The sequence below is a fragment of the Sturnira hondurensis genome, unplaced genomic scaffold (assembly GCF_014824575.4).
Source record: "Sturnira hondurensis isolate 20B ecotype Veracruz unplaced genomic scaffold, ASM1482457v3 Scaffold0008710, whole genome shotgun sequence".
Taxonomy (NCBI): Eukaryota; Metazoa; Chordata; class Mammalia; order Chiroptera; family Phyllostomidae; genus Sturnira; species Sturnira hondurensis.
In genome coordinates, this window is record NW_028081341.1 from 3873598 (window position 1) to 3885873 (window position 12276).

At 36.1% G+C, this 12276-nt stretch overlaps 1 long non-coding RNA gene across 1 annotated transcript in view; it reads right to left on the reverse strand.

The window, feature by feature from the left end:
- Positions 1–2306: 2306 nt before the first annotated feature.
- LOC118993294 (uncharacterized) overlaps positions 2307–12276 on the reverse strand; it is a 74593-nt gene continuing 64623 nt past the window's right edge. Inside the window, exons 2-3 of the long non-coding RNA XR_005067831.1 lie at positions 11006–11093; positions 2307–2744 (exon numbers count right to left, since the gene is read on the reverse strand). This is a non-coding gene — a long non-coding RNA (uncharacterized LOC118993294). The remainder of the gene's footprint in view (positions 2745–11005; positions 11094–12276) is intronic.

Consider the following 12276-nt stretch of genomic DNA (forward strand, 5'->3'; position numbering starts at 1 on the left):
TGTCTCTGTTTTCACCTCCCACAGCCCCCCACATCCCACCCTCAAACCTACCCCCTTTGACTTTGTCCATGTGTCCTTTATACATGTTCCCTTGATGGGCCGTCCCCTATTTTCTGCCATTAACCCTCTTGCCCCCACCTCCCCTCTGGTTACTGTCAGTTTGTTCTTTGTTTCAGTGTCTCTAGTTATATTTTGCTTGCTTTTGTTTGTTTTGTTGATTAGGTTCTGCTTATAGGTGAGTGAAAGATAAATGTAGTTTTAAATGCCTGTAAAAACTGGCAGTCCCTTATATTCAAAAGGCATTGCAATTTTATGATTAATGTGTTATGTTGATTTCAAGCTTTTAAACATGATAGAAATAAAAAGCATCATTGTTCTCTCACATAAGGCTAAAAAACATCAGCTTCCATGGGTAACTCCAATCCCCCTCCATCCACTGTTGAGAGTCAGCTAGATGAAACAATTTCATGCTATTTGATTTAGTGAAGATTTCAGGCGCTGTCACATTGTGCTTCTGGGATTCTCATCACACAGTAAGTCCAATGACTAAAGCATGAAAAAGAGAGATATTGCCTAATGTGTCTCAACCTCTGATGTAATCTGTAGTTCACTTCTTTTCAGTGAAATAACATAGAGCATATGTGGCTAGCCTAAACTAATTTTAAGCCAAAATGGATTCAGAACTAGAATGAAAGAAAATGAAAGGGAAGAGAGAACCTCATAACTTGAGTGGCACTTTACGTGAGGGTACAGCCAAGCTCTTGAAAGCATGTGTCTCAACCCTGGAATTCTGCATTCCAACCCTCAGTCCTTCCTAGACAATTCTATTGGCTTTGAGATTTAATATATATGATTTGCCCTTTATGGAGTATTTATAAAACTTTAATGAAGAAGATTCTGACCAATGTCATGATTAAAAGACAAAGACTTAAACAAGTTGACCAAGGTAAAAAAAAGTTACTTGTGAAACTGACATTAGATGTTGGGCCATAGCTTTCATCTTCTCAGGCAGAATTAGCTTGAGTGACCATAAGACTCAGTTTTCTCAGGAAAGTCTGCATTAAATGGTCCCAATGCAAATATTAATAGTGTTCTTTCACTATAAAATGTTTCTCTATTTTAGGACAAATTCTATGCTCACCTTTCTGTTAGCTACATTAGTATATTGTTCCTGATTTGTTAATAAAGATGGTTCATCTGTTTTTACTTTATGTAAATTAAATGAGTGACTGTCATTGTATCTTTCAAGTCTTTATGTTGATATAAAAATTAGGTTTAATGATTGGTATTTTCTCTTTGTTAATATTAGAATTTCACTCCTAATTATACACCCCAGGGAAACAAATACACCTATCCAAACAAAGGCTTGTACATATTTTCTTTGCAGTGCTATTCATAATAGTCCCAAAGTATTTTTAAAAACCCCTACAAATATCCATTAACAGATGACTACATAACAACAAAAAAGAACAAACCACTGATACATAAGATTATACGTGCGAACTTTAGAACACGTTCTGTGGAAAAATGCATACAAAGAGTACATATTATGTATTTTATTTTTTGCAACTCAAAAATTTATTTTATATTCATTTATTATAATCAGATGAAAAATTGGAGTGATGTTAACTATTTAATTATTATTATATAGTGCTTTGTTTTGCAAAGTTATATCTACATCTTACACAAAGATAAAGAGTCTTACTTGATTTTTCATTCAACTCACCTACAGTTTTCTCATTTGATGAAGGATTGAATGCACCTCTGTGTTCAAGCTCTAAAAAGTCTATGTACTTTCCTATTAAACCTCATAAACTTATGAAGAACATTAAACAAGGTTTAATAGACTTGGTCCAGGTCCTAGCTCTGCTGGACCTTGGGTAAATTTTTTATCCTCTCTAACCTTGAATTTCTTTGTAAATTGGATAATGATATGTCTATTTGAAAGGTATCCTTAGGATTAAATGGAAAGAAAAATCCACGTAAAGCATTTGACCTAGTACCTGGCACGTAATCAACACTCAGTATATATTAGTTATTTTTAATGATGTTATTGGTATAATGATTTATGTAATTTTTTTCCTCATATTGTGCATTTTAAATACACACTAAATATGGGCAAAGCCAGTCTTCACTGATAGACACTCAATATCACTTGCTTTGGGAGGTGAGGGGTGAATATTAACTGGGTGGAAGAAGAGAAATCTTCCAGTGATGGAAATGTTCTAGATCTTGATCTGAGAAGCAGTTGCATGAATGTATACATATGTAAAAAATCATAGAGCTTTATACTTCAGATTTGGGCATTTTGCTCATCATATTTCAATCTATAAAAAGCCAGAGAAGAAATTGTATAATAACCACACCTATTAAACATTTCTATTAAATTTCTATAGCTTGGCCATCATTGGCATATTTAGGACAGTAACCCAAGCTATGGATAAAATATCGTAACTCATTTTGAGTGAGAATGGGGATCTACCTCTTCCCTGCTCCTATTCCTACATGACTATTGTTGAGTTCTAACCATCTTTCCCCAAAGTTCTGTGGTGTTGGGTGAAAATGCTGAGTAAATGAGAACCTCATGGCATGAAGTTGAGGCCGAGCCAAGGTGATGTATGAAGGTTTGCTTGGCAGGTCCTGGAGGTCTGAGAGGTTGGTGCTGAGTGCAGGCATCAGAATAAGGTCAGAGCTGAGCACATGAAGCCTTCTTCTCCATTCCTTCCCTCCCTTCAAACTCCTGCCTAGGAAAGAGAGAAGAGGAGAAAGAAATTTGAGGTTGGAAATGCACCAATTGACTCTTTCTGAAATTTGCTACAGAATAATAATATAATTACAAACAGGCAGGCTCTATTTTCATGGCCACAAGAACACACTCGAAGGCAAAAGTGTGGTGGGAGTGAGGAAAGGCATATGGTTGGTTAAAACAACTTTCATATTTTTCACCAAAACATTAAAATGGCCTTACAGCCAAGGAAGGTTCATAGTCAGAGGTGCCAGTGAATTCCTTTTTATCCTACTTTTCATCTCTGCTTTTGTTCCTATTTTGTGTCAAGGTATAGAGAGGTACTGAAGGATTTAGACCAGTGGTCATCAATTTGGGGTGATATTGCCCCTTGAAGGGACATCTGGAATGTCTGAAGACATTTTTTGTTGTCACAACTTAGGGATGGAGTGTTACTGGTTTCCAGTGGGTATAATCCAGAGATGCTGCTAAGCATCTTAGAATGCACAGGACAAGCCTCAACAGCAAGGAATCATCTGGTGCCAAATATCAATAGTGCTGAGGTTGAGAAATCATGATTTAGACTAAAATCCATGTCTAGGATTGAGGGTGTAGGTGGAGTGTGTTAGGATCCACACTCCCATAATGGAACTAGTCACTTAGGGATCTTTTCATGTTATAATTCTGCTAGTCAAATATGAATTGCTATCAAAGGACCAGAGTAGGCCTGACCTTTATAGCACTTCTTAGTGGCTTTGTGGGGGGCATTAGGACATGCAGGGCCATGGAAATCAATTTTTTCTTGCTATTTTGACTCAAGATATACTAAAGCAAATTGGAATGGGGTTATAATGGAGGAAAAATTAATACTATGCAACAATAAAATATAACCTTCTGCAAGAGCAGGGCAATAATAAATGAAAAGATCATTGGATGAGTCATCAGAAAACCAAGGTCTTAGTGCTGAATTGTCATTGATCTCTGGTTTTGTGACACCGGATGGCTTGGAGACTCTTTCTGGATCTTACCTTCCTCATTTATGAAGTGAAGAGGCCAAAGTAGATTGTTTCAAAATATCCTTTAACACTAATTAATGTTCAATGAATTGATGAGAATCAACATATCCTTTACTAGAAAAAATGATACCATTAGTTTTGGAATATCTCAGACAATGAAATGACTAGAGGGATATAAAAATTGTTATCCAAGATACTTTTCTTTTAAAAAATTCTCTTATGCATGTCACATAATGTTCTTTCTCTCTATAGCATCAAGATGTGTCTTTCTAACTTGTCAGTTTAAGTGTTTGGCAAAATGTGCTCCAGGTAAAGAAAAATAACTGTGCAGAGCTGTTTAACATTTGTTCCTAATGTTAACTTTTAAACTCTGCTTAGAAAAATAATTCTGTTCAGAAATTTGATCTGTCTGCCTTCCTTTTGTATTGCTTTTGGCTCTTCCAGAACTGAGAAATGTCAATTTGTTATTCATGTTTGCCTTCACTAATCCTTCCAAAAGAATGTGAAAAGGCCTACAGTCTTTAATATTAGGAAATAACTGAGATTAAAACTGATTAAATCTGAGCTCTTTTCTCATGCTCTGTATTGATGTAATGAGTATTATCACAGCATTTACAAAAGCAATGGGGTTTTTCATACTAAACTATCATTTCATTGTATGAGCATTCAGTAGGGGCATTGATACAGTTAGGCCTGGCGACTTTTCACAAGTTAAATGCCAAGATCCTGTGGTGTCCTTCTGAGATGTTGGAAAAGGTGGTGGATGGGGAGGGATTTAGGGAAACAGAAGAGAAGTGTGCGTGGTCACAGTCCTGAGGGGGGATAAGAGGAGTCTTGATAGACTGACTGAGGACTGTTGACTTGCAAAACCAGTGGGAGAGCATAGCATGGTGGGAGCTGCCAACTCAAGTGCTAATAAATTGAAAGAAGGATTGTTTATATGAATATATTCTACGTAATATCTACTTTTATCACCAAAAATAATAGAATGTTCTCCATTTACATGGATGGTACTCCAAGCCTCACATCAAAGGATGCTGCCTTTATTTATTTTCCAGTAATTACAAAGATATGCTAATCTATCCATACCCCCTCATGTAAACCTATTCAGAATTAGACACTGTGACACAGGACAAAGCTAACCAACCTACAGAGGCTGAAATAGATATGGCACTGGGCTCCAATTCAAGACCCCAAGCTGGCATGCCAGAGACTTGAAAGAGAGTGAATGCATTATGGTACCTGTTAATTATTACTCAACTAGATTCTCTAACCCAAAGCCAAGAGAAGGCTAGAACCATATTGTCTCAAGGGTCTGAGAAAAAGTGTTCCCTCTTTAGAGACTATTTGAAATGGCTCCTTCCTAGAAATCTGAACTCTATTGTTTCCTGTGGTGGCACTTTCCACATGGGAGAATTTCTTGTGTGACTATGTCTGCTGCTCTGTAGTGACCTTCCAGCTCTCCAATCCATTTCAGGGGGTCGCAGGAAATACCCCTTAAGGGCTGCGTGGATTCCTTGTAAAGGAATGGTTTCTCAGGCCTGGGATGATAGTTCATGATTCAGCATGGCAACCAACAGTCCAGGACAGAGAAAGCAGACAGTCACATACATTATTTCTTATGGTTTATTCAAAGATATAGTTGTTATGTCAAATCCATTTTGGTTTCAAATGGGAAAATCAAATTTAAGCTCTCTGTACAATTCAGAAAAGAAACATTTACCAGCTTACCAAAAATATCAGTTTACCCAGCAATTTGCAACATTTTTCATCATACATAAACTAATTACTACAATTCTGTAGCACACCAAAAATTTATTCTATTTTCTGCTTATCTGATAAAAAAATAGTTTTGGTTCATTCACACTGGATGAATATTACTGTGTTGGCTGTTGTCAGTTTTTAAAATTTGACAGTCTAAGGGAAAAGAGGTCAGTGCCCTTGACTAAATAGTCAGGTATTGCATGTTTTAAAAATTCTTGCAGCACAGTTGTTGAAAATCACTGATTTAACTGATTAATTGTTTGCATGTGAGACACCAGTTAACCAAAACTTTCTCCCCATTTCCACATTCCCCTCACCCCACTTGACATTATTTTTTAAATTACTTTATTGTTGTTCAATTACAGTTGTGTGCATTACCCCCCACCACTCCCGACATTGTTTATGTTGAATTGTCCTTTGCTTCTTGAGTATTGCATGAACTGGACTTTACAAATACTTAGAACAAGGGGGGAGGAATATCTTGTTAACACTAGATTGTTTCTTTCTCTATCCTTTTTTGTGAGACAGTTTGTATTGTTGTTGTTACCTGACATTGAGTTGGTTCTGATTCCTGGTGACCCTGTGAATGAATGTCATCCACAATGTCCTGTCCTCAACAGCCCTGCTCAGCTCCTGTAGACACACTCCTATGGCCTTTTTTACGGGGTCAACCTATCTCATCTTTGGTCTTTCTATTCTCTGCTGCCTGCTTTCTATTTTTCCCAGCATCGTTGTCCTTTCCAAAGAACCCTCCCTTCTCCTGATGTGCACAAAGTAGGACAACTTCAGTTTGGTCATTTTTGCCTCCAGCAATGTTTCAGGTTTAGTTTGCTCTAGGACCCTTTTTTTGTTCATCTTCCTGACAGTCCAGGGTATCTATAGAGTTCTCATTCAACACCATATTTCAAATGGATAAATTTTTTCCTATCAGCCTTCTTCACTGTTCAAGTTCCCACATAGTAAGTGGGAATACAAAGAGGTAGATGATCTTAGCCTTTGTCTCTAATGACACATTTTTGCTGTTATTGGTCTTTCCTAATTCTTCCATTGCTGCTCTTTAAAGTCATACTTCACTTCAACATCATACCTCTTTACATGTGATTGCTTGAAGTTGTGAATATTTTCAAAAGTTATTGTTTGAAATTCTACTTATTTCAAAGGAGGATTTTTAGCACAATCATTCTTTTGAGACTGCTTGGTGGTCATTATGTCAGTATAACCACATTCTCCATTTCTTTCTGTTGAATACAAAAAAACAAGAAGACAAAATAAACATAAATTAAAACAAATATCTGTTCCTATTCCCTCAAGCATTGAATTCTTAAAGTTCAACTGTTCACTTAAAGCATATATATTGGAGATCACCCATGATATACAAGGGGGGCGGGGAATTACCTTCTGGAGGGTGGGCCCTTGTAGTGCAGGCTTCCCCATAGGAGAATGTTCTAAGAACCCATCTATATCAGTACACCAGCTGGCGTTGTTGTGAGGGGCTACATTCAGCTTCAGTGAATTTTTTTTGAAGACTCTTTCATTGCCTTTGCCTGTTTCATAATGAGTGATTTATGAGCACACCTGCCCACACTGAATTGAGTGTTCAGTGTTTGACCAAAAAACCAACATGACCCCTGTGCCCCACCCTCCCTATTCATCCAATCTAGCCTCAAGCAACTTTTTTTTTAAGCAACTTTTTTTTGTTGTTTCTCTGGATGAAAACTGTCCTTAAAGGGAAATGTTTTGCAGACGTGCTAGAGGTGAAACAAAAAACAGCAGAAGTACTAAAAAGCACTAAAATCGAGTTGAAAAACTGTTTTGAGCAGTGGAAAAATATCTTGACAGGTGTATTGCACCAAAGGGAGAGTACTTTGAAGTGACTGAAGTTTAAACATGTAAGAATAAATATACATTTTTAATAGATAAATTATGTGTTCTGGGGTCCCCTGTTGTACTAGTATGAGAATCATAGCCTTTCTTTAGAGATGGCTCAGAACTGCTGCTTCATAGCAGTCAACCTTGCTGACTAAGTCTTACTTAGAACCATCTCCTGATCTTTGTGATCCTCCATTCTCCTTGTTTTCTCATCTCTCTGATCACTGATTCTTGTTTGTTCTTTTTTTTCCTTGATGTGGACATTTGTTAAATGTCTCCCTTCCTCCCTCCCTCCCTCCCTCCCTTCCTTTCTTATTTCCTTTCTTCCTTCCTTCTCTCTTTCTCTCCCTTCCCCCTTTCTTTGTTCCTATGTATTAAATGTTACCTGTGTCCCAGGAATACTGCCTGAATTCATGATTCCAACCTAATAATCGCTTGCCATATGTGGCCATTGATTCCTTTAAATGTGTCTAGCGTGATTGAGGAACTAGAATTAAAATTTTACTTTCCTTTAATAAATTTAAATTTAAAATAATACCCAATTCAATTATTGGGAAACTTTGGAAAACTGAGCCAACCTCCCCTCCCTCCATTCCTTCCTTCCTTCCTTCCTTCCTTCCTTCCTTCCTTCCTTCCTTTCCAATTCTATACTAACATGGCTTTCACTTCTCGTAAATGAAGAAACTCAAATCTTTATTCATTATATACTCATCATTCTAGATACATCTAAGGCAGGGTTTTTCAGCCTTGGCACTATTGACATTTGGTGGCTGTCCTGTGCACTGCAGGGTGTACAACAGCATCCCTGCCCTCTACCCCCTAGATGCCAGTAGAATCCCCCAGTTATGACAACCAAAACTATTTCTACACACTGCCAAATGTGCTCTAGGGGGTGAAATCACCATGTTTCAGAGCCATTAAAACAGATATCGACCAGCAGTGAGTATCAAAAACTAGACACAGGTCTTAGAAGGGGAGAAATAGTTTTGAAAAGAAGTAGACTCTATCTAACAATGAAATTAATTGGTAGATTTTTCTCAACAGTGAGATTAATTTAACCTTTCCAACAAATTAGAAAGGAAATTTATTTTTGCTTTTTCTCATAGAAGGTAGTTAACCTTGGAAGGTCTTTGTTTTCATAAAAAGTTTTTAGTTATAAAAAGCTAAATGATAATAAAGAGAAATGGTGTCCTTAGAATTATCATCTTAATTCTGTATTAAGGATCACGTATTTGATCATTTTTTCCCATGTAAGAACAATAAACTCCTTTAGCAATGTTCTGGAACATACCCAACACTAAAGGGAAGAATCATGTAGTTAAAGGTTAGACAAAGTGCAGGTTTAACCTTTAGACATTTCAATTAGACAAGACAGACATTCTCTGTTAAGCCAAGTGCTTGTCTCTTTAGTGTCTATCAATTTAATTGTAACAATTTTAACTGGCTTTCTAAGAATTAAAGAAACTGTGTTTATATCCTGGCATTTTAGTCTTTGAAGAGGACTATAGATTTAAGAGACAAAGAGCCTTGGCAAAATAAGCCTGCATTTATGTTTTACAAGACAGACTTTCTGCCCAGGGGATTTTTTTTTATCAAAATTGCAATTTCAGACTAAAAATATTTATATTTAGTCACTCAAAACAAAGAAAACTACCATGAATGTTTGACCAGATAGTTATGCTCCTGGAAAATTAACCTTGTTTTCAACTATATTACTGAGGTATATTTTGATTTTTATTAACTTAAAATCTTCATTTATAATAAAAATATGAGTGCCACAGTAACATGTTTGTTTCCTATTGCTGCTGTAATATGTTACTATGAATACAGCAGCTTAAAACAACACAAAATCTAGTTCTGTAGGTCAAATGTGCAAGTTGGCTTGGCTAATTTGTCTGCTAAGAGGCTCTCTTCAGGAGGCTGTGGGGAAAATCTTCTTCCAAGCTCATTCAGGTTGTTGGCTAACTAGATTCCTTGTGGTTGTACAACTGGGGTCCCTATTTTCCTTGCTGGCTATTAACTGGAGCACTTTGCTCCTAGCTCCTGCCAGCATATTTTTTTTTGGCTTTCTCCTTGGGCCCCTCCAGCAACATTGACTCTCATTCCTTCCCTCATCTTTCTGACTAATTCCTCTTCCTTCCTTTCCTTCCTTGAAAGGCTCATGCAATTCCACTGGGCTCATCCAGATGTTCTGGGAAAGTCTCCCTACTTTAAGATCAGATGACTTGCAACCTTAATTCTATCAGCAAAATCCCTTCACAGCAGTATCTAGGTTAGACTGGAGGGACATTTTAGAATTTTGCCTAGCACAGCATAAGCTTATGTTTGTGTAGCCAGAAGTCTTTCCCAGCTCATTCCCCAGTCATAATGTTCTCTCCTTTCCCACCAAATAAGTAAGCAATATTGTTAATTTTCTGTTATCTTCCCAGAGTTTCTCTATACATATAAAGTATAAATATATACATTCTACCTTGTTTCCTTCCTTTACAAAACACAACATTCCACACATAGTATTCTTCACCTTGTTCTTTCAAGTATGGCTGTATCATAGAGAATATTTCATATTGGTATTTATAGAACTTCTACATTCATTTTTACAGCTTTAGTGTATTCCAGCGTCTGGATGTACCATCATTTATTTAACCAATTCACTAGTAGTGGACTATAAGGTGGTTTCCTATCTTTTACTGTAACAAATGATTTTGAAACAAATTCATTACTTCATGTATGTGCTGATATATATATATATATATATATAGTATAAATTTCTATAAAATGGAATTTGTCATTTCAATGGATATTACCAAATTCCCCTCAAACAAGAATGAGCCAGTTCATCATCCTTGCCCCAATAACACTTGAATGGTGGTTTCCTACAGCCTGATCAGCACAGAGTATTGTAACAATTTCAGATTTCGGTCTATCTGATAGTTGATAACTGGTATTTCTATTTTTAAATCTCTATATTTTAAAATCTATTTTCTTGCAACATGATATTTGAACTTTATAACAAGTATTTTTAATTTAAAAGTATAATTTTTCTTAGAAAAAGAAACTACTGATCCATGCTACAATGTGGATAAACCTTGAAAATATTATGCTAAGAGAAAGAAACCAGTAACAAAAAAACATGTACTATATGATTCCATTTATGTGAAAACTACAGGATGGGCAAATCCACAGAAACAGAAAATAAATTAGTGGTTGCCTAGTGCTGTAGGTAATAAGTTATTACTAATAGGAATGGGGTGTCTTTTTAGGAGGATGAAATGTTCTCAAATTAGATAGTAGTAATGGTTGCATGTCATTGTAAATCTACTGCAAACCATTGAATTTTACTTTAAAGGGGCAAATTTTATGGTACATAAATCCTATCTTTGAATAAAAAGCAGGTCTAGCCCTTACTGCTTGTGTGACATGGGAATTATTGAAACAATTTGACCCCCAAATGTCTCTCTTCTGTAATGGAGGAGGGCTCCCTCCAGGGAAGAAGGAAGGATGGAAGTTGATCCTGTTTGTGTGACCCTGGCACATGGTCTGCCCTCAACACACAGGAGTGTGCTGTCTCCTCTACTCCCTGCCCAAGTCCCAGAGAGAGGCCCCATTGGGACACTGAGGGACTAATGCCTACCAGGGAAAAGGGTGAGAACTGCCCTGTCCTCCATCTACAACTGGACTCTTCTTTTTCATGAGCTGGTTCTGGTCTTGGGAAAGCCATGCTGGAATAGAATCAGGAATAGTTCTTTGAAGAGATGACATGTTCATCAAAGGTCAAATGTATGAAATCTTCTGCAGAATTAGCACAGCTAAAACAATGTACTTTTCTTTTGCTTAAATTTTGGTATCTCTTTTCTTTTTAGCCACATGGTTGCCAAGCCCCACATAAGACAAACGATTTCAAAGAAACTCAAAATGTAGGGTTCTCAAAACAGTGAGATGCATTTCTTATGTGAAAGGAAATGATGAAATTGATTGAGTGTTCTTTCTCACTGTGGAGGAAAACAGATATTGTACATTGTCAAATGATTTTCAAGACATTGATTTACTTAACAAACATTGCATGTCTACTTTGTTCAAAGCATTGTATTGGGCACTCTTGTGGAATAAAGAATCAGACAGTGTTTGAACAGAAGGAAGAAGAGAAACCTGTATTTTTGGAGAGGCTGATTCATTTAATCCCTATCCCTGGAAGATGAAAATTACATTGTTATTTTCCCATTTTTAAATGTCATTATTTGTAAATTATATACCTATTTTTCTCTATTCAAAGAGAAAATGACAAAGTAAATGTTAAAATGTAGTCAAGCTTCACTTTAAGAAAACAGCTTCATTTTTAGGCCAAATTATTTTAAGACAAATATGAATATTCTGTATTTTATATCTATAGCACTATTGACCTGTTCGCTTCAATATAGTTTCCTGTTTTATTAGGAATGCTTTATTTTCCATTGATTTTCAGCCTCTTGGCTAAGATCAAGTATAGCAATACTTTATTTTTCCAGAGAGTTATACATATCCTGAACAAGTATCTTTTCTTTTTTATTTACAATGATGGTGAAATTTTGGAAGGTTTCTTGATATGAAATGTTTAGATATTAACTCTACTGAATGATATGTCATTCATTCATATTTTTAACTTATTGTACCAAATGGTGGTATTAATATGATTGAATTTGTTAAATACTATATAGTGAGTGGTCAAGATTCAAATCTAGATCAGTTTGACTCATGCATATACTTTCTTTTCAACACTCCATATTACATCTCTTATTTAAATTTCTTTAAAGTATTTTTATAAATTAGGATTTGAAATGTATTCCAGCACCATTGCTGAGATGGTTTGTATATTTTCACGTATATCTAAATTCATAGATTGAAAATACAAATTTTGAGAAAGTTAAT